Consider the following 23,774-nt stretch of genomic DNA (forward strand, 5'->3'; position numbering starts at 1 on the left):
AGGCAGAGTGAAGACAGTGTGTTCCTAGAGCAGAGTTAAGACAGTGTGTTTTTAACGCATAGTGAAGACAGTGTGTTCCTAATGCATAGTGAAGACAATGTCTTCCTAGAGCAGAGTGAAGACAGTGTGTTCCTAATGCATAGTGAATACAGTGTGTTCCTAAGGCAGAGTGAAGACAGTGTGTTCGTAGAGCAGAGTGAAGACAGTGTGTTCCTAATGCATAGTGAAGATAGTGTGTTCCTAGAGCAGAGTCAAGACAGTGTGTTCCTAATGCAGAGTGAAGACAATGTGATCCTAATGCAGTGTGAAGACAGTGTCTTCCTAGAGCAGAGTTGACAGTGTGTTCCTAACGCAGAGTTGCAGTGTATGTGCATGGAGCAGAGTGAAGACAGTGTGTTCCTAGAGCAGAGTGAAGACAGTGTGTTCCTAATGCAGAGTTAATACAATATGTTCCTACAGCAGAGTGAAGACAGTGTGTTCTTAAGAAAGAGTTGCTGTGTATGGTCATGGAACAGAGTGAAGACATTGTGTTCCTAATGCAGAGTTAAGACAGTGTTTTCCTAATGCAGAGTGAAGACAGTGTGTTCCTAATACAGAGTGAAGACAGTGTGTTCCTAATGCAGAGTGAAGACAGTGTGTTCCTAAAGGAGAAAGAAGACAGTGTGTTCCTAGAGCAGAGTGAAGACAGTGTGTTCCTAGAGCAGAGGGAAGACAGTGCGTTCTTAATGCAGAGATAAGACAGTGTGTTCCTAGAGCAGAATGAAGACAGTGTTTTCCTAATGGAGAGTGAAGTCAGTGTGTTCCTAATGCAGAGTGAAGACAGTGTGTTCCTAGAGCAGAGTGAGACAGTGTGTTCCTAATGCAGAGTTGCGGTGTATGTGCATGGAGCATAGTGAAGTCAGTGTGTTCCTATAGCAGAGTGAAGGCAGTGTGTTTTTAATGCAGAGTGAGGACAGTGTGTTCCTAAGGCAGAGTGAAGACAGTGTCTTCCTAGAGCAGAGTGAAGACAGTGTGTTTTTAACGCATAGTGAAGACAGTGTGTTCCTAATGCATAGTGAAGACAGTGTCTTCCTAGAGCAGAGTGAAGACAGTGTGTTCCTAACTCATAGTGAAGACAGTGTGTTCCTAAGGCAGAGTGAAGACAGTGTGTTCCTAGAGCAGAGTGAAGACAGTGTGTTCCTAATGCATAGTGAAGACAGTGTGTTCCGAGAGCAGTGTGAAGACAGTGTGTTCCTAATGCAGCATGAAGACAGTGTGTTCCTAATGCAGTGTGAAGACAGTGTATTCCTAGAGCAGAGTGAAGACAGTGTGTTTCTAACGCAGAGTTGCAGGGTATGTGCATGGAGCAGAGTGAAGACATTGTGTTCCTAATGCAGAATTAAGACATTGTGTTCCTAATGCAGAGTGAAGACTGTGTGTTTCTAATGCAGAGTGAACACAGTGTGTTCCTGATGCAGAGTGAAGACAGTATGTTCCTAGAGCAGAGTGAAGACAGTATGTTCCTAACGCAGAATGAACACACTGTGTTCCTAGAAGAGAAAGAAAACAGTGTGTTCCTAGAGCAGAGTGAAGACAGTGTGTTCCTAATGCAGTGTGAAGACAGTGTGTTCCTAATGCAGAGTGAAGACAGTGTGTTCCTGATGCAGAGTGAAGACATTGTGTTCCAAGAGCAGAGTGAATACAGTATGTTCCTAACGTAGAGTGAAGACAGTGTGTTCCTAGAGGAGAAAGAAAACCGTGTGTTCCAAGAGCAGAGTGAAGACAGTGTGTTCCTAATGCAGAGTGAAAACAGTGTGTTCCTAGAGCTGAGAGAAGACAGTGTGTTCCTAACGCAGAGTTGCGGTGTATGTGCATGGAGCAGAGTGAAGACAGTGTGTTCCTATAGCAGAGTGAAGACAGTGTGTTCCTCATGCAGAGTGAAGACAGTGTGTTCCTAATGCAGAGTGAAGACAGTCTGTTCCTAATGCAGAGTGAAGACAGTGTCTTCCTAGAGCAGAGTGAAGGCAGTGTGTTCCTAACGTATAGTGAAGACAGTGTGTTCCAAAAGCATAGTGACGACAGTGTCTTCCTGGAGCAGAGTGAAGACAGTGTGCGTAATGCATAGTGAAGACAGTGTGTTCCTAACGTAGAGTGAACACAGTGTGTTCGTAACGCATAGTGAAGACAGTGTGTTCGTAACGCATAGTGAAGACAGTGTGCTCCTAATGCAGAGTGAAGACAGTGTGTTCCTAGAGCAGAGTGAAGACAGTGTGTTCCCTAAGCAGAGTGAAGACAGTGTGTTCCTAACGCATAGTGAAGACAGTTGTTCCTAAGGCAGAGTGAAGACAGTGTGTTCCTAGAGCAGAGTGAGGACTGTATGTTCCTAAGGCAGAGTGAAGATAGTGTGTTCCTAGAGCAGAAAGAAGACAGTGTGTTCCTAACGCAGAGTAAAAACAGTGTGTTCCTATGCAGAGTTGTGGTGTATGTGCATGGAGCAGAGTGAGGACATTGTGTTCCTAGAGAAGAGTGAAGACAGTGTGTTCCTAATACAGAGTGAAGACAGTGTGTTCCTAATGGAGAGTGAAGACAGTGTGTTCCTAGAGCAGAGTGACGACAGTATCTCCCTTACACAGAGTCAAGACATTGTGTTCCTAGAGGAGAAAGAAGACAGTGTGTTCCTAGAGCAGAGTGAAGACAGTGTCTTCTTAATGCAGATGAAGACAGTGTGTTCCTAGAGCAGAATGAAGACAGTGTTCCTAATGCAGAGTGAAGACAGTGTGTTCCTAATGCAGTGTGAAGACAGTGTGTTCCTAAGCAGAGTGAAAACAGTGTGTTCCTAACGCAGAGTTGCAGTGTATGTGCATGGAGCACAGTGAAAACAGTGTTTTCCTAGAGCAGAGTGAAGACAGTGTGTTCCTATTGCAGAGTTAATACAGTATGTTCCTATAGCAGAGTGAAGACAGTCTGTACTTAACAAAGAGTTGCTGTGTATGTGCATGGAGCAGAGTGAAGACATTGTGTTCCTAATGCAGAGTGAAGACAGTGTGTTCCTAATGCAAGTGAAGACAGTGTGTTCCTGATGCAGAGTGAAGACAGTGTGTTCCTAGAGCAGAGTGAATACAGTATGTTCCTAACGCAGAGTGAAGACAGTGTGTTCCTAGAAGAGAAAGAAAACAGTGTGTTCCTAGAGCAGAGTGAAGACAGTGTGTTCCTAATGCAGAGTGAAGACAGTGTGTTCCTAATGCTGAGTGAAGACAGTGTGCTCCTGATGCAGAGTGAAGACAGTTTGTTCCTAGAGCAGAGTGAATACAGTATGTTCCTAATGCAGAGTGAAGACAGTGTGTTCCTAGAGGAGAAAGAAAACAGTGTGTTCCTAGAGCAGAGTGAAGACAGTGTGTTCTAATGCAGAGTGAAGACAGTGTGTTCCTAGTGCAGAGTGAAGACAGTGTGTTCCTAACACAGAGTTGCAGTGTATGTGCATGGAGCAGAGTGAAGACAGTGTGTTCCTTGAACAGAGTGAAGACAGTGTGTTCATAATGCACAGTTGCGGTGTATGTGCATGGAACAGAGTGAAGACAGTGTGTTCCTAGAGCAGAGTGAAGACAGTGTGTTCCTAATGCAGAGTTAATACAGTGTCCTCCTACAGCAGATTGAAGATTGTGTGTTCCTAACAAAGAGTTGCTGTGTATGTGCATGGAGCAGAGTGAAGACAGTGTGTTCCTAGAGCAGAGTGAAGACAGTGTGTTCCTAATGCAAAGTGAAGACAGTGTGTTCCTAATGCAGAGTGAAGACAGTGTGTTCCTAAAGGAGAAAGAAGACAGTGTGTTCCTAGAGCAGAGTGAAGACAAAGTGTTCCTAGAGCAGAGTGAAGACAGTGTGTTTCTAACGCAGAGTTGCAGGGTATGTGCATGGAGCAGAGTGAAGACATTGTGTTCCTAATGCAGAATTAAGACATTGTGATCCTAATGCAGAGTGAAGACTGTGTGTTTCTAATGCAGAGTGAACACAGTGTGTTCCTGATGCAGAGTGAAGACAGTATGTTCCTAGAGCAGAGTGAAGACAGTATGTTCCTAACGCAGAGTGAACACACTGTGTTCCTAGAAGAGAAAGAAAACAGTGTGTTCCTAGAGCAGAGTGAAGACAGTGTGTTCCTAATGCAGTGTGAAGACAGTGTGTTCCTAATGCAGAGTGAAGACAGTGTGTTACTGATGCAGAGTGAAGACATTTTGTTCCAAGAGCAGAGTGAATACAGTATGTTCTTAACGCAGAGTGAAGACAGTGTGTTCCTAGAGGAGAAAGAAACCGTGTGTTCCAAGAGCAGAGTGAAGACAGTGTGTTCCTAATGCAGAGTGAAGACAGTGTGTTCCAAGAGCAGAGAGAAGACAGTGTGTTCCTAACGCAGAGTTGCGGTGTATGTGCATGGAGCAGTGTGAAGACAGTGTGTTCCTATAGCAGAGTGAAGACAGTGTGTTCCTCATGCAGAGTGAAGACAGTGTGTTCCTAATGCAGAGTGAAGACAGTCTGTTCCTAATGCAGAGTGAAGACAGTGTCTTCCTAGAGCAGAGTGAAGGCAGTGTGTTCCTAACGTATAGTGAAGACAGTGTGTTCCAAAAGCATAGTGACGACAGTGTCTTCCTGGAGCAGAGTGAAGACAGTGTGTTCGTAATGCATAGTGAAGACAGTGTGTTCCTAACGTAGAGTGAACACAGTGTGTTCGTAAGGCATAGTGAAGACAGTGTGTTCGTAACGCATAGTGAAGACAGTGTGCTCCTAATGCAGAGAGAAGACAGTGTGTTCCTAGAACAGAGTGAAGACAGTGTGTTCCCTAAGCAGAGTGAAGACAGTGTGTTCCTAACGCATAGTGAAGACAGTTGTTCCTAAGGCAGAGTGAAGACAGTGTGTTCCTAGAGCAGAGTGAGGACTGTATGTTCCTAAGGCAGAGTGAAGATAGTGTGTTCCTAGACAAGAGTGAAGACAGTGTGTTCCTAACGCAGAGTGAAAACAGTGTGTTCCTAATGCAGAGTTGTGGTGTATGTGCATGGAGCAGAGTGAAGACATTGTGTTCCTAGAGAATAGTGAAGACAGTGTGTTCCTAGAGCAGAGTGAAGACAGTGTGTTCCTAATGGAGAGTGAAGACAGTGTGTTCCTAGAGCCGAGTGACGACAGTATCTCCCTTACACAGAGTGAAGACATTGTGTTCCTAGAGGAGAAAGAAGACAGTGTGTTCCTAGAGCAGAGTGAAGACAGTGTGTTCTTAATGCAGATGAAGACAGTGTGTTCCTAGAGCAGAATGAAGACAGTGTTCCTAATGCAGAGTGAAGACAGTGTGTTCCTAATGCAGTGTGAAGACAGTGTGTTCCTAGAGCAGAGTGAAAACAGTGTGTTCCTAATGCAGAGTTGCAGTGTATGTGCATGGAGCCCAGTGAAAACAGTGTTTTCCTAGAGCAGAGTGAAGACAGTGTGTTCCTATTGCAGAGTTAATACAGTATGTTCCTATAGCAGAGTGAAGACAGTGTGTACTTAACAAAGAGTTGGTGTGTATGTGCATGGAGCAGAGTGAAGACATTGTGTTCCTAATGCAGAGTGAAGACAGTTTGTTCCTAATGCAAGTGAAGACAGTGTGTTCCTGATGCAGAGTGAAGACAGTGTGTTCCTAGAGCAGAGTGAATACAGTATGTTCCTAACGCAGAGTGAAGACAGTGTGTTCCTAGAAGAGAAAGAAAACAGTGTGCTCCTAGAGCAGAGTGAAGACAGTGTGTTCCTAATGCAGAGTGAAGACAGTGTGTTCCTAATGCTGAGTGAAGACAGTGTGCTCCTGATGCAGAGTGAAGACAGTGTGTTCCTAGAGCAGAGTGAAAACAGTATGTTCCTAACGCAGAGTGAAGACAGTGTGTTCCTAGAGGAGAAAGAAAACAGTGTGTTCCTAGAGCCAGTGAAGACAGTGTGTTCCTAATGCAGAGTGAAGACAGTGTGTTCCTAGTGCAGAGTGAAGACAGTGTGTTCCTAACACAGAGTTGCGGTGTATGTGCATGGAGCAGAGTGAAGACAGTGTGTTCCTTGAACAGAGTGAAGACAGTGTGTTCATAATGCAGAGTTGCGGTGTATGTGCATGGAACAGAGTGAAGACAGTGTGTTCCTAGAGCAGAGTGAAGACAGTGTGTTCCTAATGCAGAGTTAATGCAGTGTGCTCCTACAGCAGATTGAAGATTGTGTGTTCCTAACAAAGAGTTGCTGTGTATGTGCATGGAGCAGAGTGAAGACAGTGTGTTCCTAGAGCAGAGTGAAGACAGTGTGTTCCTAATGCAAATTGAAGACAGTGTGTTCCTAATGCAGAGTGAAGACAGTGTGTTCCTAAAGGAGAAAGAAGACAGTGTGTTCCTAGAGCAGAGTGAAGACAAAGTGTTCCTAGAGCAGAGTGAAGACAGTGTGTTCTTAATGCAGAGTGAAGACAGTGTGTTCCTAGAGCAGAATGAAGACAGTGGTTCCTAATGGAGAATGAAGTCAGTGTGTTAGGACGCAGAGTGAAGACAGTGTGTTCCTAGAGCAGAGTGAAGACAGTGTGTTCCTAATGCAGAGTTGCAGTGTATGTGCATGGAGCAGAGTGAAGGCAGTGTGTTCCTAGAGCAGAGTGAAAACAGTGTGTTTTTAATGCAGAGTGAGGACAGTGTGTTCCTAAGGCAGAGTGAAGACAGTGTCTTCCTAGAGCAGAGTGAAAACAGTGTGTTTTTAACGCATAGTGAAGACAGTGTGTTCCTAATGCACAGTGAAGACAGTGTCTTCCTAGAGCAGAGTGAAGACAGTATGTTCCTAACGCAGAGTGAACACAGTGTGTTCCCAGAAGAGAAAGAAAACAGTGTGTTCCTAGAGCAGAGTGAAGACAGTGTGTTCCTAATGCTGAGTGAAGACAGTGTGTTCCTAATGCAGAGTGAAGACAGTGTGTTCCTGATGCAGAGTGAAGACAGTGTGTTCCAAGAGCAGAGTGAATACAGTATGTTCCTAACGCAGAGTGAAGACAGTGTGTTCCTAGAGGAGAAAGAAAACCGTGTGTTCCAAGAGCAGAGTGAAGACAGTGTGTTCCTAATGCAGAGTGAAGACAGTGTGTTCCTAGAGCAGAGTGAAGACAGTGTGTTCCTAACGGAGAGTTGCGGTGTATGTGCATGGAGCAGAGTGAAGACAGTGTGTTCCTAGAGCAGAGTGAAGACAGTGTGTTCCTCATGCAGAGTGAAGACAGTGTGTTCCTAGAGCAGAGTGAAGACAGTGTGTTCCTAATGCAGAGTTGCAGTGTATGTGCATGGAGCAGAGTGAAGACAGTGTGTTCCTAGAGCAGAGTGAAGACAGTGTGTTTTTAATGCAGAGTGAGGACAGTGTGTTCCTAAGGCAGAGTGAAGACAGTGTCTTCCTAGAGCAGAGTGAAGACAGTGTGTTTTTAACGCATAGTGAAGACAGTGTGTTCCTAATGCATAGTGAAGACAGTGTTTTGCTAGAGCAGAGTGAAGACAGTGTGTTCCTAACGCATAGTGAAGACAGTGTGTTCCTAAGGCAGAGTGAAGACAGTGTTTTCCTAGAGCAGAGTGAAGACAGTGTGTTCCTAATGCATAGTGAAGACAGTGTGTTCAGAGAGCAGAGTGAAGACAGTGTGTTCGTAGAGCAGAGTGAAGACAGTGTGTTCCTAATGCATAGTGAAGATAGTGTGTTCCTAGAGCAGAGTCAAGACAGTGTGTTCCTAATGCAGAGTGAAGACAATGTGATCCTAATGCAGTGTGAAGACAGTGTCTTCCTAGAGCAGAGTTGACAGTGTGTTCCTAACGCAGAGTTGCAGTGTATGTGCATGGAGCAGAGTGAAGACAGTGTGTTCCTAGAGCAGAGTGAAGACAGTGTGTTCCTAATGCAGAGTTAATACAATATGTTCCTACAGCAGAGTGAAGACAGTGTGTTCTTAAGAAAGAGTTGCTGTGTATGGTCATGGAACAGAGTGAAGACATTGTGTTCCTAATGCAGAGTTAAGACAGTGTTTTCCTAATGCAGAGTGAAGACAGTGTGTTCCTAATACAGAGTGAAGACAGTGTGTTCCTAATGCAGAGTGAAGACAGTGTGTTCCTAAAGGAGAAAGAAGACAGTGTGTTCCTAAAGCAGAGTGAAGACAGTGTGTTCCTAGAGCAGAGGGAAGACAGTGCGTTCTTAATGCAGAGATAAGACAGTGTGTTCCTAGAGCAGAATGAAGACAGTGTTTTCCTAATGGAGAGTGAAGTCAGTGTGTTCCTAACGCAGAGTGAAGACAGTGTGTTCCTAGAGCAGAGTGAGACAGTGTGTTCCTAATGCAGAGTTGCGGTGTATGTGCATGGAGCATAGTGAAGTCAGTGTGTTCCTATAGCAGAGTGAAGGCAGTGTGTTTTTAATGCAGAGTGAGGACAGTGTGTTCCTAAGGCAGAGTGAAGACAGTGTCTTCCTAGAGCAGAGTGAAGACAGTGTGTTTTTAACGCATAGTGAAGACAGTGTGTTCCTAATGCATAGTGAAGACAGTGTCTTCCTAGAGCAGAGTGAAGACAGTGTGTTCCTAACTCATAGTGAAGACAGTGTGTTCCTAAGGCAGAGTGAAGACAGTGTGTTCCTAGAGCAGAGTGAAGACAGTGTGTTCCTAATGCATAGTGAAGACAGTGTGTTCCGAGAGCAGTGTGAAGACAGTGTGTTCCTAATGCAGCATGAAGACAGTGTGTTCCTAATGCAGTGTGAAGACAGTGTATTCCTAGAGCAGAGTGAAGACAGTGTGTTTCTAACGCAGAGTTGCAGGGTATGTGCATGGAGCAGAGTGAAGACATTGTGTTCCTAATGCAGAATTAAGACATTGTGTTCCTAATGCAGAGTGAAGACTGTGTGTTTCTAATGCAGAGTGAACACAGTGTGTTCCTGATGCAGAGTGAAGACAGTATGTTCCTAGAGCAGAGTGAAGACAGTATGTTCCTAACGCAGAATGAACACACTGTGTTCCTAGAAGAGAAAGAAAACAGTGTGTTCCTAGAGCAGAGTGAAGACAGTGTGTTCCTAATGCAGTGTGAAGACAGTGTGTTCCTAATGCAGAGTGAAGACAGTGTGTTCCTGATGCAGAGTGAAGACATTGTGTTCCAAGAGCAGAGTGAATACAGTATGTTCCTAACGTAGAGTGAAGACAGTGTGTTCCTAGAGGAGAAAGAAAACCGTGTGTTCCAAGAGCAGAGTGAAGACAGTGTGTTCCTAATGCAGAGTGAAAACAGTGTGTTCCTAGAGCTGAGAGAAGACAGTGTGTTCCTAACGCAGAGTTGCGGTGTATGTGCATGGAGCAGAGTGAAGACAGTGTGTTCCTATAGCAGAGTGAAGACAGTGTGTTCCTCATGCAGAGTGAAGACAGTGTGTTCCTAATGCAGAGTGAAGACAGTCTGTTCCTAATGCAGAGTGAAGACAGTGTCTTCCTAGAGCAGAGTGAAGGCAGTGTGTTCCTAACGTATAGTGAAGACAGTGTGTTCCAAAAGCATAGTGACGACAGTGTCTTCCTGGAGCAGAGTGAAGACAGTGTGCGTAATGCATAGTGAAGACAGTGTGTTCCTAACGTAGAGTGAACACAGTGTGTTCGTAACGCATAGTGAAGACAGTGTGTTCGTAACGCATAGTGAAGACAGTGTGCTCCTAATGCAGAGTGAAGACAGTGTGTTCCTAGAGCAGAGTGAAGACAGTGTGTTCCCTAAGCAGAGTGAAGACAGTGTGTTCCTAACGCATAGTGAAGACAGTTGTTCCTAAGGCAGAGTGAAGACAGTGTGTTCCTAGAGCAGAGTGAGGACTGTATGTTCCTAAGGCAGAGTGAAGATAGTGTGTTCCTAGAGCAGAAAGAAGACAGTGTGTTCCTAACGCAGAGTAAAAACAGTGTGTTCCTATGCAGAGTTGTGGTGTATGTGCATGGAGCAGAGTGAGGACATTGTGTTCCTAGAGAAGAGTGAAGACAGTGTGTTCCTAATACAGAGTGAAGACAGTGTGTTCCTAATGGAGAGTGAAGACAGTGTGTTCCTAGAGCAGAGTGACGACAGTATCTCCCTTACACAGAGTCAAGACATTGTGTTCCTAGAGGAGAAAGAAGACAGTGTGTTCCTAGAGCAGAGTGAAGACAGTGTCTTCTTAATGCAGATGAAGACAGTGTGTTCCTAGAGCAGAATGAAGACAGTGTTCCTAATGCAGAGTGAAGACAGTGTGTTCCTAATGCAGTGTGAAGACAGTGTGTTCCTAAGCAGAGTGAAAACAGTGTGTTCCTAACGCAGAGTTGCAGTGTATGTGCATGGAGCACAGTGAAAACAGTGTTTTCCTAGAGCAGAGTGAAGACAGTGTGTTCCTATTGCAGAGTTAATACAGTATGTTCCTATAGCAGAGTGAAGACAGTCTGTACTTAACAAAGAGTTGCTGTGTATGTGCATGGAGCAGAGTGAAGACATTGTGTTCCTAATGCAGAGTGAAGACAGTGTGTTCCTAATGCAAGTGAAGACAGTGTGTTCCTGATGCAGAGTGAAGACAGTGTGTTCCTAGAGCAGAGTGAATACAGTATGTTCCTAACGCAGAGTGAAGACAGTGTGTTCCTAGAAGAGAAAGAAAACAGTGTGTTCCTAGAGCAGAGTGAAGACAGTGTGTTCCTAATGCAGAGTGAAGACAGTGTGTTCCTAATGCTGAGTGAAGACAGTGTGCTCCTGATGCAGAGTGAAGACAGTTTGTTCCTAGAGCAGAGTGAATACAGTATGTTCCTAATGCAGAGTGAAGACAGTGTGTTCCTAGAGGAGAAAGAAAACAGTGTGTTCCTAGAGCAGAGTGAAGACAGTGTGTTCTAATGCAGAGTGAAGACAGTGTGTTCCTAGTGCAGAGTGAAGACAGTGTGTTCCTAACACAGAGTTGCAGTGTATGTGCATGGAGCAGAGTGAAGACAGTGTGTTCCTTGAACAGAGTGAAGACAGTGTGTTCATAATGCAGAGTTGCGGTGTATGTGCATGGAACAGAGTGAAGACAGTGTGTTCCTAGAGCAGAGTGAAGACAGTGTGTTCCTAATGCAGAGTTAATACAGTGTCCTCCTACAGCAGATTGAAGATTGTGTGTTCCTAACAAAGAGTTGCTGTGTATGTGCATGGAGCAGAGTGAAGACAGTGTGTTCCTAGAGCAGAGTGAAGACAGTGTGTTCCTAATGCAAAGTGAAGACAGTGTGTTCCTAATGCAGAGTGAAGACAGTGTGTTCCTAAAGGAGAAAGAAGACAGTGTGTTCCTAGAGCAGAGTGAAGACAAAGTGTTCCTAGAGCAGAGTGAAGACAGTGTGTTTCTAACGCAGAGTTGCAGGGTATGTGCATGGAGCAGAGTGAAGACATTGTGTTCCTAATGCAGAATTAAGACATTGTGATCCTAATGCAGAGTGAAGACTGTGTGTTTCTAATGCAGAGTGAACACAGTGTGTTCCTGATGCAGAGTGAAGACAGTATGTTCCTAGAGCAGAGTGAAGACAGTATGTTCCTAACGCAGAGTGAACACACTGTGTTCCTAGAAGAGAAAGAAAACAGTGTGTTCCTAGAGCAGAGTGAAGACAGTGTGTTCCTAATGCAGTGTGAAGACAGTGTGTTCCTAATGCAGAGTGAAGACAGTGTGTTACTGATGCAGAGTGAAGACATTTTGTTCCAAGAGCAGAGTGAATACAGTATGTTCTTAACGCAGAGTGAAGACAGTGTGTTCCTAGAGGAGAAAGAAAACCGTGTGTTCCAAGAGCAGAGTGAAGACAGTGTGTTCCTAATGCAGAGTGAAGACAGTGTGTTCCAAGAGCAGAGAGAAGACAGTGTGTTCCTAACGCAGAGTTGCGGTGTATGTGCATGGAGCAGAGTGAAGACAGTGTGTTCCTATAGCAGAGTGAAGACAGTGTGTTCCTCATGCAGAGTGAAGACAGTGTGTTCCTAATGCAGAGTGAAGACAGTCTGTTCCTAATGCAGAGTGAAGACAGTGTCTTCCTAGAGCAGAGTGAAGGCAGTGTGTTCCTAACGTATAGTGAAGACAGTGTGTTCCAAAAGCATAGTGACGACAGTGTCTTCCTGGAGCAGAGTGAAGACAGTGTGTTCGTAATGCATAGTGAAGACAGTGTGTTCCTAACGTAGAGTGAACACAGTGTGTTCGTAAGGCATAGTGAAGACAGTGTGTTCGTAACGCATAGTGAAGACAGTGTGCTCCTAATGCAGAGAGAAGACAGTGTGTTCCTAGAACAGAGTGAAGACAGTGTGTTCCCTAAGCAGAGTGAAGACAGTGTGTTCCTAACGCATAGTGAAGACAGTTGTTCCTAAGGCAGAGTGAAGACAGTGTGTTCCTAGAGCAGAGTGAGGACTGTATGTTCCTAAGGCAGAGTGAAGATAGTGTGTTCCTAGAGCAGAGTGAAGACAGTGTGTTCCTAACGCAGAGTGAAAACAGTGTGTTCCTAATGCAGAGTTGTGGTGTATGTGCATGGAGCAGAGTGAAGACATTGTGTTCCTAGAGAATAGTGAAGACAGTGTGTTCCTAGAGCAGAGTGAAGACAGTGTGTTCCTAATGGAGAGTGAAGACAGTGTGTTCCTAGAGCCGAGTGACGACAGTATCTCCCTTACACAGAGTGAAGACATTGTGTTCCTAGAGGAGAAAGAAGACAGTGTGTTCCTAGAGCAGAGTGAAGACAGTGTGTTCTTAATGCAGATGAAGACAGTGTGTTCCTAGAGCAGAATGAAGACAGTGTTCCTAATGCAGAGTGAAGACAGTGTGTTCCTAATGCAGTGTGAAGACAGTGTGTTCCTAGAGCAGAGTGAAAACAGTGTGTTCCTAATGCAGAGATGCAGTGTATGTGCATGGAGCCCAGTGAAAACAGTGTTTTCCTAGAGCAGAGTGAAGACAGTGTGTTCCTATTGCAGAGTTAATACAGTATGTTCCTATAGCAGAGTGAAGACAGTGTGTACTTAACAAAGAGTTGGTGTGTATGTGCATGGAGCAGAGTGAAGACATTGTGTTCCTAATGCAGAGTGAAGACAGTGTGTTCCTAATGCAAGTGAAGACAGTGTGTTCCTGATGCAGAGTGAAGACAGTGTGTTCCTAGAGCAGAGTGAATACAGTATGTTCCTAACGCAGAGTGAAGACAGTGTGTTCCTAGAAGAGAAAGAAAACAGTGTGCTCCTAGAGCAGAGTGAAGACAGTGTGTTCCTAATGCAGAGTGAAGACAGTGTGTTCCTAATGCTGAGTGAAGACAGTGTGCTCCTGATGCAGAGTGAAGACAGTGTGTTCCTAGAGCAGAGTGAAAACAGTATGTTCCTAACGCAGAGTGAAGACAGTGTGTTCCTAGAGGAGAAAGAAAACAGTGTGTTCCTAGAGCCAGTGAAGACAGTGTGTTCCAAATGCAGAGTGAAGACAGTGTGTTCCTAGTGCAGAGTGAAGACAGTGTGTTCCTAACACAGAGTTGCGGTGTATGTGCATGGAGCAGAGTGAAGACAGTGTGTTCCTTGAACAGAGTGAAGACAGTGTGTTCATAATGCAGAGTTGCGGTGTATGTGCATGGAACAGAGTGAAGACAGTGTGTTCCTAGAGCAGAGTGAAGACAGTGTGTTCCTAATGCAGAGTTAATGCAGTGTGCTCCTACAGCAGATTGAAGATTGTGTGTTCCTAACAAAGAGTTGCTGTGTATGTGCATGGAGCAGAGTGAAGACAGTGTGTTCCTAGAGCAGAGTGAAGACAGTGTGTTCCTAATGCAAATTGAAGACAGTGTGTTCCTAATGCAGAGTGAAGACAGTGTGTTCCTAAAGGAGAAAGAAGACAGTGTGTTCCTAGAGCAGAGTGAAGACAAAGTGTTCCTAGAGCAGAGTGAAGACAGTGTGTTCTTAATGCAGAGTGAAGACAGTGTGTTCCTAGAGCAGAATGAAGACAGTGGTTCCTAATGGAGAATGAAGTCAGTGTGTTAGGACGCAGAGTGAAGACAGTGTGTTCCTAGAGCAGAGTGAAGACAGTGTGTTCCTAATGCAGAGTTGCAGTGTATGTGCATGGAGCAGAGTGAAGGCAGTGCTTTCCTAGAGCAGAGTGAAAACAGTGTGTTTTTAATGCAGAGTGAGGACAGTGTGTTCCTAAGGCAGAGTGAAGACAGTGTCTTCCTAGAGCAGAGTGAAAACAGTGTGTTTTTAACGCATAGTGAAGACAGTGTGTTCCTAATGCATAGTGAAGACAGTGTCTTCCTAGAGCAGAGTGAAGACAGTATGTTCCTAACGCAGAGTGAACACAGTGTGTTCCCAGAAGAGAAAGAAAACAGTGTGTTCCTAGAGCAGAGTGAAGACAGTGTGTTCCTAATGCTGAGTGAAGACAGTGTGTTCCTAATGCAGAGTGAAGACAGTGTGTTCCTGATGCAGAGTGAAGACAGTGTGTTCCAAGAGCAGAGTGAATACAGTATGTTCCTAACGCAGAGTGAAGACAGTGTGTTCCTAGAGGAGAAAGAAAACCGTGTGTTCCAAGAGCAGAGTGAAGACAGTGTGTTCCTAATGCAGAGTGAAGACAGTGTGTTCCTAGAGCAGAGTGAAGACAGTGTGTTCCTAACGGAGAGTTGCGGTGTATGTGCATGGAGCAGAGTGAAGACAGTGTGTTCCTAGAGCAGAGTGAAGACAGTGTGTTCCTCATGCAGAGTGAAGACAGTGTGTTCCTAGAGCAGAGTGAAGACAGTGTGTTCCTAATGCAGAGTTGCAGTGTATGTGCATGGAGCAGAGTGAAGACAGTGTGTTCCTAGAGCAGAGTGAAGACAGTGTGTTTTTAATGCAGAGTGAGGACAGTGTGTTCCTAAGGCAGAGTGAAGACAGTGTCTTCCTAGAGCAGAGTGAAGACAGTGTGTTTTTAACGCATAGTGAAGACAGTGTGTTCCTAATGCATAGTGAAGACAGTGTTTTGCTAGAGCAGAGTGAAGACAGTGTGTTCCTAACGCATAGTGAAGACAGTGTGTTCCTAAGGCAGAGTGAAGACAGTGTTTTCCTAGAGCAGAGTGAAGACAGTGTGTTCCTAATGCATAGTGAAGACAGTGTGTTCAGAGAGCAGAGTGAAGACTGTGTGTTCCTAATGCGGCGTGACGACAGTGTGTTCCTAATGCAGAGTTGCAGGGTATGTGCATTGAGCAGAATGAAGACATTGTGTTCTTAAGGCAGAGTGAAGACATTGTGTTCCTAATGCAGATTGAAGACTGTGTGTTCCTAATGCAGAGTGAAGACAGTGTGTTCCTGATGCAGAGTGAAGACAGTGTGTTCCTAGAGCAGAGTGAAGACAGTGTGTTCCTAACGGAGAGTGAAGACAGTGTGTTCCTAGAAGAGAAAGAAAACAGTGTGTTCCTAGAGCAGAGTGAAGACAGTGTGTTCCTAATGCAGAGTGAAGACTGTGTGTTCCTAATGCAGAGTGAAGACAGTGTGTTCCTGATGCAGAGGGAAGACAGTGTGTTCCTAGAGCAGAGTGAAGACAGTGTGTTCCTAACGCAGAGTTAAGACAGTGTGTTCCTAGAAGAGAAAGAAAACAGTGTGCTCCTAGAGGAGAGTGAAGACAGTGTGTTCCTAATGCAGAGTGAAGACAGTGTTTTCCTAGAGCATAGTGAAGACAGTGTGTTCCTAATGCAGAGTTGCGGTGTATGTGCATGGAGCAGAGTGAAGACAGTGTGTTCCTAGAGCAGAGTGATACAATGTGTTCCTAATGCAGAGTTGCGGTTTATGTGCATGGAAAAAAGTGAAGACAGTGTGTTCCTAGAGCAGAGTGAAGACAGTGTGTTCCTAATGCAGAGTTAATACAGTGTGTTCCTACAGCAGATTGAAGACAGTGTGTTCCTAACAAAGAGTTGCTGTGTATGTGCATTGAGCAGAGTGAAGACAGTGTGTTCCTAGAGCCGAGTGAAGACAGTGTGTTCCTAAAGAAAAGTGAAGACAGTGTGTTCCTAATGCAGAGTGAAGACAGTGTGTTCCTAGAGGAGAAAGAAGACAGTGTGTTCCTAGAGCAGAGTGAAGACAGTGTGTTCCTAGAGCAGAGTGAAGACAGTGTGTTCCTAATGCATAGTGAAGACAGTGTCTTCCTAGAGCAGAGTGAAGACAGTATGTTCCTAACGCAGAGTGAACACAGTGTGTTCCTAGAAGAGAAAGAAAACAGTGTGTTCCTAGAGCAGAGTGAAGACAGTGTGTTCCTAATGCAGAGTGAAGACAGAGTGTTCCTAATGCAGAGTGAAGACAGTGTGTTCCTGATGCAGAGTGAAGACAGTGTGTTCCAAGAGCAGAGTGAATACAGTATGTTCCTAATGCAGAGTGAAGACAGTGTGTTCCTAGAGGAGAAAGAATACCGTGTGTTCCAAGAGCAGAGTGAAGACAGTGTGTTCCTAATGCAGAGTGAAGACAGTGTGTTCCTAGAGCAGAGTGAAGACAGTGTGTTCCTAACGCAGAGTTGCGGTGTATGTGCATGGAGCAGAGTGAAGACAGTGTGTTCCTAGAGCAGAGTGAAGACAGTGTGTTCCTCATGCAGAGTGAAGACAGTGTGTTCCTAGAGCAGAGTGAAGACAGTGTGTTCCTAATGCAGAGTTGCAGTGTATGTCATGGAGCAGAGTGAAGACAGTGTGTTTTTAATGCAGAGTGAGGACAGTGTGTTCCTAAGGCAGAGTGAAGACAGTGTCTTCCTAGAGCAGAGTGAAGACAGTGTGTTTTTAACGCATAGTGAAGACAGTGTGTTCCTAATGCATAGTGAAGACAGTGTCTTCCTAGAGCAGAGTGATGACAGTGTGTTCCTAAGGCAGAGTGAAGACACTGTTTTCCTAGAGCAGAGTGAAGACAGTGTGTTCCTAATGCATAGTGAAGACAGTGTGTTCCGAGAGCAGAGTGAAGACTGTGTTCCTAATGGGGCCTGAAGACAGTGTGTTCCTAATGCAGAGCTGCAGGGTATGTGCATTGAGCAGAATGAAGACATTGTGTTCTTAAGGCAGAGTGAAGACATTGTGTTCCTAATGCAGAGTGAAGACTGTGTGTTCCTAATGCAGAGTGAAGACAGTGTGTTTCTGATGCAGAGTGAAGACAGTGTGTTCCTAGAGCAGAGTTAAGACAGTGTGTTCCTAACGCAGAGTGAAGACAGTGTGTTCCTAGAAGAGAAAGAAAACAGTGTGTTCCTAGAGCAGAGTGAAGACAGTGTGTTCCTAATGCAGAGTGAAGACAGTGTGTTCTTAATGCAGAGTAAAGACAGTATGTTCCTGATGCAGAGTGAAGACAGTGTGTTCCTAGAGGAGAAAGAAAACAGTGTGCTTCTAGAACAGAGTGAAGACAGTGTGTTCCTAATGCAGAGTGAAGACAGTGTTTTCCTAGAGCATAGTGAAGACAGTGTGTTCCTAATGCAGAGTTGCGGTGTATGTGCATGGAGCAGAGTGAAGACAGTGTGTTCCTAGAGCAGAGTGATACAATGTGTTCCTAATGCAGAGTTGCGGTTTATGTGCATGGAACAAAGTGAAGACAGTGTGTTCCTAGAGCAGAGTGAAGACAGTGTGTTCCTAATGCAGAGTTAATACAGTGTGTTCCTACAGGAGATTGAAGACAGTGTGTTCCTAACAAAGAGTTGCTGTGTATGTGCATTGAGCAGAGTGAAGACAGTGTGTTCCTAGAGCCGAGTGAAGACAGTGTGTTCCTAATGAAAAGTGAAGACAGTGTGTTCCTAATGCAGAGTGAAGACAGTGTGTTTTTAATGCAGAGTGAGGAGAGTGTGTTCCTAAGGCAGAGTGAAGACAGTGTCTTCCTAGAGCAGAGTGAAGACAGTGTGTTCCTAGAGCAGAGTGAAGACAGTGTGTTCCTCATGCAGAGTGAAGACAGTGTGTTCCTAGAGCAGAGTGAAGACAGTGTGTTCCTAATGCAGAGTTGCAGTGTATGTGCATGGAGCAGAGTGAAGACAGTGTGTTTTTAATGCAGAGTGAGGACAGTGTGTTCCTAAGGCAGAGTGAAGACACTGTCTTCCTAGAGCAGAGTGAAGACAGTGTGTTTTTAACACATAGTGAAGACAGTGTGTTCCTAATGCATAGTGAAGACAGTGTCTTCCTAGAGCAGAGTGAAGACAGTGTGTTCCTAACGCATAGTGAAGACAGTGTGTTCCTAAGGCAGAGTGAAGACACTGTTTTCCTAGAGCAGAGTGAAGACAGTGTGTTCCTAATGCATAGTGAAGACATTGTGTTCCAAGAGCAGAGTGAAGACTGTGTTCCTAATGCGGCGTGAAGACAGTGTGTTCCTAATGCAGAGCTGCAGGGTATGTGCATTGAGCAGAATGAAGACATTGTGTTCTTAAGGCAGAGTGAAGACATTGTGTTCCTAATGCAGAGTGAAGACTGTGTGTTCCTAATGCAGAGTGAAGACAGTGTGTTTCTGATGCAGAGTGAAGACAGTGTGTTCCTAGAGCAGAGTTAAGACAGTGTGTTCCTAACGCAGAGTGAAGACAGTGTGTTCCTAGAAGAGAAAGAAAACAGTGTGTTCCTAGAGCAGAGTGAAGACATTGTGTTCCTAATGCAGAGTGAAGACAGTGTGTTCTTAATGCAGAGTGAAGACAGTATGTTCCTGATGCAGAGTGAAGACAGTGTGTTCCTAGAGGAGAAAGAAAACAGTGTGCTTCTAGAGCAGAGTGAAGACAGTGTGTTCCTAATGCAGAGTGAAGACAGTGTTTTCCTAGAGCATAGTGAAGACAGTGTGTTCCTAATGCAGAGTTGCTGTGTATGTGCATGGAGCAGAGTGAAGACAGTGTGTTCCTAGAGCAGAGTGATACAATGTGTTCCAAATGCAGAGTTGCGGTTTATGTGCATGGAACAAAGTGAAGACAGTGTGTTCCTAGAGCAGAGTGAAGACAGTGTGTTCCTAATGCAGAGTTAATACAGTGTGTTCCTACAGCAGATTGAAGACAGTGTGTTCCTAACAAAGAGTTGCTGTGTATGTGCATTGAGCAGAGTGAAGACAGTGTGTTCCTAGAGCCGAGTGAAGACAGTGTGTTCCTAATGAAAAGTGAAGACAGTGTGTTCCTAATGCAGAGTGAAGACAGTGTGTTCCTAGAGGAGAAAGAAGACAGTGTGTTCCTAGAGCAGAGTGAAGACAGTGTGTTCCTAGAGCAGAGTGAAGACAGTGTGTTCTTAATGCAGAGTGAAGACAGTGTGTTACTAGAGCAGAATGAAGACAGTGTTTCCTAATGGAGAATGAAGTCAGTGTGTTCCTAACGCAGAGTGAAGACAGTGTGTTCCTAGAGCAGAGTGAAGACAGTGTGTTCCTAATGCAGAGTTGCAGTGTATGTGCATGGAACAGAGTGAAGACAGTGTGTTCCTAGAGCAGAGTGACGACCGTGTGTTTTTAATGCAGAGTGAGGACAGTGTGTTCCTAAGGCAGAGTGAAGACAGTGTCTTCCTAGAGCAGAGTGAAGACAGTGTGTTTTTAATGCATAGTGAAGACAGTGTGTTCCTAAGGCAGAGTGAAGACAGTGTCTTCCTAGAGCAGAGTGAAGACAGTGTGTTCCTAACGCATAGTGAAGACAGTGTGTTCCTAAGGCAGAGTGAAGACAGTGTGTTCCTAGAGCAGAGTGAAGACAGTGTGTTCCTAATGCATAGTGAAGACAGTGTGTTCCGAGAGCAGAGTGAAGACAGTGTGTTCCTAATGCAGCATGAAGACAGTGTGTTCCTAATGCAGAGTTGCAGGGTATGTGAATTGAGCAGAATGAAGACATTGTGTTCTTAAGGCAGAGTGAAGACATTGTGTTCCTAATGCAGAGTGAAGACTGTGTGTTCCTAATGCAGAGTGAAGACAGTGTGTTCCTGATGCACAGTGAAGACAGTGTGTTCCTAGAGCAGAGTGAAGACAGTGTGTTCCTAACGCAGAGTGAAGACAGTGTGTTCCTAGAAGAGAAAGAAAACAGTATGTTCCTAGAGCAGAGTGAAGACAGTGTGTTCCTAATGCAGAGTGAAGACAGTGTGTTCTTAATGCAGAGTGAAGACAGTATGTTCCTGATGCAGAGTGAAGACAGTGTGTTCCTAGAGGAGAAAGAAAACAGTGTGTTCCTAGAGCAGAGTGAAGACAGTGTGTTCCTAATGCAGAAGGAGACAGTGTTTTCCTAGAGCATAGTGAAGACAGTGTGTTCCTAACGCAGAGTTGCGGTGTATGTGCATGGAGCAGAGTGAAGACAGTGTGTTCCTAGAGCAGAGTGAAGACAGTGTGTTCCTAATGCAGAGTTAATACAATATGTTCCTACAGCAGAGTGAAGACAGTGTGTTCCTAGAGCAGAGTGAAGACAGTGTGTTCATAATGCAGAGTTGCGGTGAATGTGCATGGAACAGAGTGAAGACAGTGTGTTCCAAGAGCAGAGTGAAGACAGTGTGTTCCTAATGCAGAGTTAATACAGTGTGCTCCTACAGCAGATTGAAGATTGTGTGTTCCTAACAAAGAGTTGCTGTGTATGTGCATGGAGCAGAGTGAAGACAGTGTGTTCCTAGAGCCGAGTGAAGACAGTGTGTTCCTGAAGAAAAGTGAAGACAGTGTGTTCCTAATGCAGAGTGAAGACAGTGTGTTCCTAGAGGAGAAAGAAGACAGTGTGTTCCTAGAGGAGAAAGAAAACAGTGTGCTTCTAGAGCAGAGTGAAGACAGTGTGTTCCTAATGCAGAGTGAAGACAGTGTTTTCCTAGAGCATAGTGAAGACAGTGTGTTCCTAATGCAGAGTTGCGGTGTATGTGCATGGAGCAGAGTGAAGACAGTGTGTTCCTAGAGCAGAGTGATACAATGTGTTCCTAATGCAGAGTTGCGGTTTATGTGCATGGAAAAAAGTGAAGACAGTGTGTTCCTAGAGCAGAGTGAAGACAGTGTGTTCCTAATGCAGAGTTAATACAGTGTGTTCCTACAGCAGATTGAAGACAGTGTGTTCCTAACAAAGAATTGCTGTTTATGTGCATGGAGCAGAGTGAAGACAGTGTGTTCCTAGAGCAGAGTGAAGACAGTGTGTCCCTAATGAAGAGTGAAGACAGTGTGTTCCTAGAGCAGAGTGAAGACAGTGTGTTCCTAGAGGAGAAAGAAGACAGTGTTTTCCTAGAGCAGAGTGAAGACAGTGTGTTCCTAGAGCAGAATGAAGACAGTGTGTTCCTAATGGAGAGTGAAGTCAGTGTGTTCCTAACGCAGTGTGAAGACAGTGTGTTCCTAGAGCAGAGTGAAGACAGTGTGTTCCTAATGCAGAGTTGCGGTGTATGTGCATGGAGCAGAGTGAAGACAGTGTGTTCTTAGAGGAGAAAGAAAACAGTGTGTTCCTAGAGCAGAGTGAAAACAGTGTGTTCCTAAAGGAGAAAGAAGACAGTGTGTTCCTAGAGCAGAGTGAAGACAAGTGTTCCTAGAGCAGAGTGAAGACAGTGTCTTCTTAATGCAGAGTGAAGACAGTGTGTTCCTAGAGCAGAATGAAGACAGTGGTTCCTAATGGAGAATGAAGTCAGTGTGTTAGGACGCAGAGTGAAGACAGTGTCTTCCAAGAGGAGAAAAAAAACAGTGTGTTCCTAGAGAAGAGTGAAAACAGTGTGTTCCTAATGCAGAGTGAAGACAGTGTGTTCCTAAGGCAGAGTGAAGACAGTGTTTTCCTAGAGCAGAGTGAAGACAGTGTGTTCCTAATGAATAGTGAAGACAGTGTCTTCCTAGAGCAGAGTGAAGACAGTGTGTTCCTAACGCATAGTGAAGACAGTGTGTTCCTAAGGCAGAGTGAAGACAGTGTTTTCCTAGAGCAGAGTGAAGACAGTGTGTTCCTAATGCATAGTGAAGACAGTGTGTTCCGAGAGCAGAGTGAAGACTGTGTTCCTAATGCGGCGTGAAGACAGTGTGTTATTAATGCAGAGCTGCAGGGTATGTGCATTGAGCAGAATGAAGACATTGTGTTCTTAAGGCAGAGTGAAGACATTGTGTTCCTAATGCAGAGTGAAGACTGTGTGTTCCTAATGCAGAGTGAAGACAGTGTGTTGCTGATGTAGAGTGTAGACAGTGTGTTCCTAGAGCAGAGTGAAGACAGTGTGTTCCTAACGCAGAGTGAAGACAGTGTGTTCCGAGAAGAGAAAGAAAACAGTGTGTTCCTAGAGCAGAGTGAAGACAGTGTGTTCCTAATGCAGAGTGAAGACAGTGTGTTCCTAGAGGAGAAAGAAAACAGTGTGCTTCTAGAGCAGAGTGAAGACAGTGTGTTCCTAATGCAGAGTGAAGACAGTGTTTTCCTAGAGCATAGTGAAGACAGTGTGATCCTAATGCAGAGTTGCGGTGTATGTGCATGGAGCAGAGTGAAGACAGTGTGTTCCTAGAGCAGAGTGATACAATGTGTTCCTAATGCAGAGTTGCGGTTTATGTGCATGGAACAAAGTGAAGACAGTGTGTTCCTAGAGCAGAGTGAAGACAGTGTGTTCCTAATGCAGAGTTAATACAATGTGTTCCTACAGCAGATTGAAGACAGTGTGTTCCTAACAAAGAGTTGCTGTGTATGTGCATTGAGCAGAGTGAAGACAGTGTGTTCCTAGAGCCGAGTGAAGACAGTGTGTTCCTAATGAAAAGTGAAGACAGTGTGTTCCTAATGCAGAGTGAAGACAGTGTGTTCCTAGAGGAGAAAGAAGACAGTGTGTTCCTAGAGCAGAGTGAAGACAGTGTGTTCCTAGAGCAGAGTGAAGACAGTGTGTTCTTAATGCAGAGTGAAGACAGTGTGTTCCTAGAGCAGAATGAAGACAGTGGTTCCTAATGGAGAATGAAGTCAGTGTGTTCCTAACGCAGAGTGAAGACAGTGTGTTCCTAGAGCAGAGTGAAGACAGTGTGTTCCTAATGCAGAGTTGCAGTGTATGTGCATGGAGCAGAGTGAAGACAGTGTGTTCCTAGAGCAGAGTGACGACAGTGTGTTTTTAATGCAGAGTGAGGACAGTGTGTTCCTAAGGCAGAGTGAAGACAGTGTCTTCCTAGAGCAGAGTGAAGACAGTGTGTTTTTAACGCATAGTGAAGACAGTGTGTTCCTAATACATACTGAAGACAGTGTCTTCCTAGAGCAGAGTGAAGACAATGTGTTCCTAACGCATAGTGAAGACAGTGTGTTCCTAAGGCAGAGTGAAGACAGTGTGTTCCTAGAGCAGAGTGAAGACAGTGTGTTCCTAATGCATAGTGAAGACAGTGTGTTCCGAGAGCAGAGTGAAGACAGTGTGTTCCTAATGCAGCGTGAAGACAGTGTGTTCCTAATGCAGAGTTGCAGGGTATGTGAATTGAGCAGAATGAAGACATTGTGTTCTTAAGGCAGAGTGAAGACTGTGTGTTCCTAATGCAGAGTGAAGACAGTGTGTTCCTGATGCACAGTGAAGACAGTGTGTTCCTAGAGCAGAGTGAAGACAGTGTGTTCCTAGAGCAGAGTGAAGACAGTGTGTCCCTAATGAAGAGTGAAGACAGTGTGTTCCTAGAGCAGAGTGAAGACAGTGTGTTCCTAGAGGAGAAAGAAGACAGTGTTTTCCTAGAGCAGAGTGAAGACAGTGTGTTCCTAGAGCAGAATGAAGACAGTGTGTTCCTAATGGAGAGTGAAGTCAGTGTGTTCCTAACGCAGTGTGAAGACAGTGTGTTCCTAGAGCAGAGTGAAGACAGTGTGTTCCTAATGCAGAGTTGCGGTGTATGTGCATGGAGCAGAGTGAAGACAGTGTGTTCTTAGAGGAGAAAGAAAACAGTGTGTTCCTAGAGCAGAGTGAAAACAGTGTGTTCCTAAAGGAGAAAGAAGACAGTGTGTTCCTAGAGCAGAGTGAAGACAAGTGTTCCTAGAGCAGAGTGAAGACA

Source organism: Microtus pennsylvanicus, chromosome 1, assembly GCF_037038515.1.
Source record: "Microtus pennsylvanicus isolate mMicPen1 chromosome 1, mMicPen1.hap1, whole genome shotgun sequence".
NCBI classification, from domain to species: Eukaryota; Metazoa; Chordata; class Mammalia; order Rodentia; family Cricetidae; genus Microtus; species Microtus pennsylvanicus.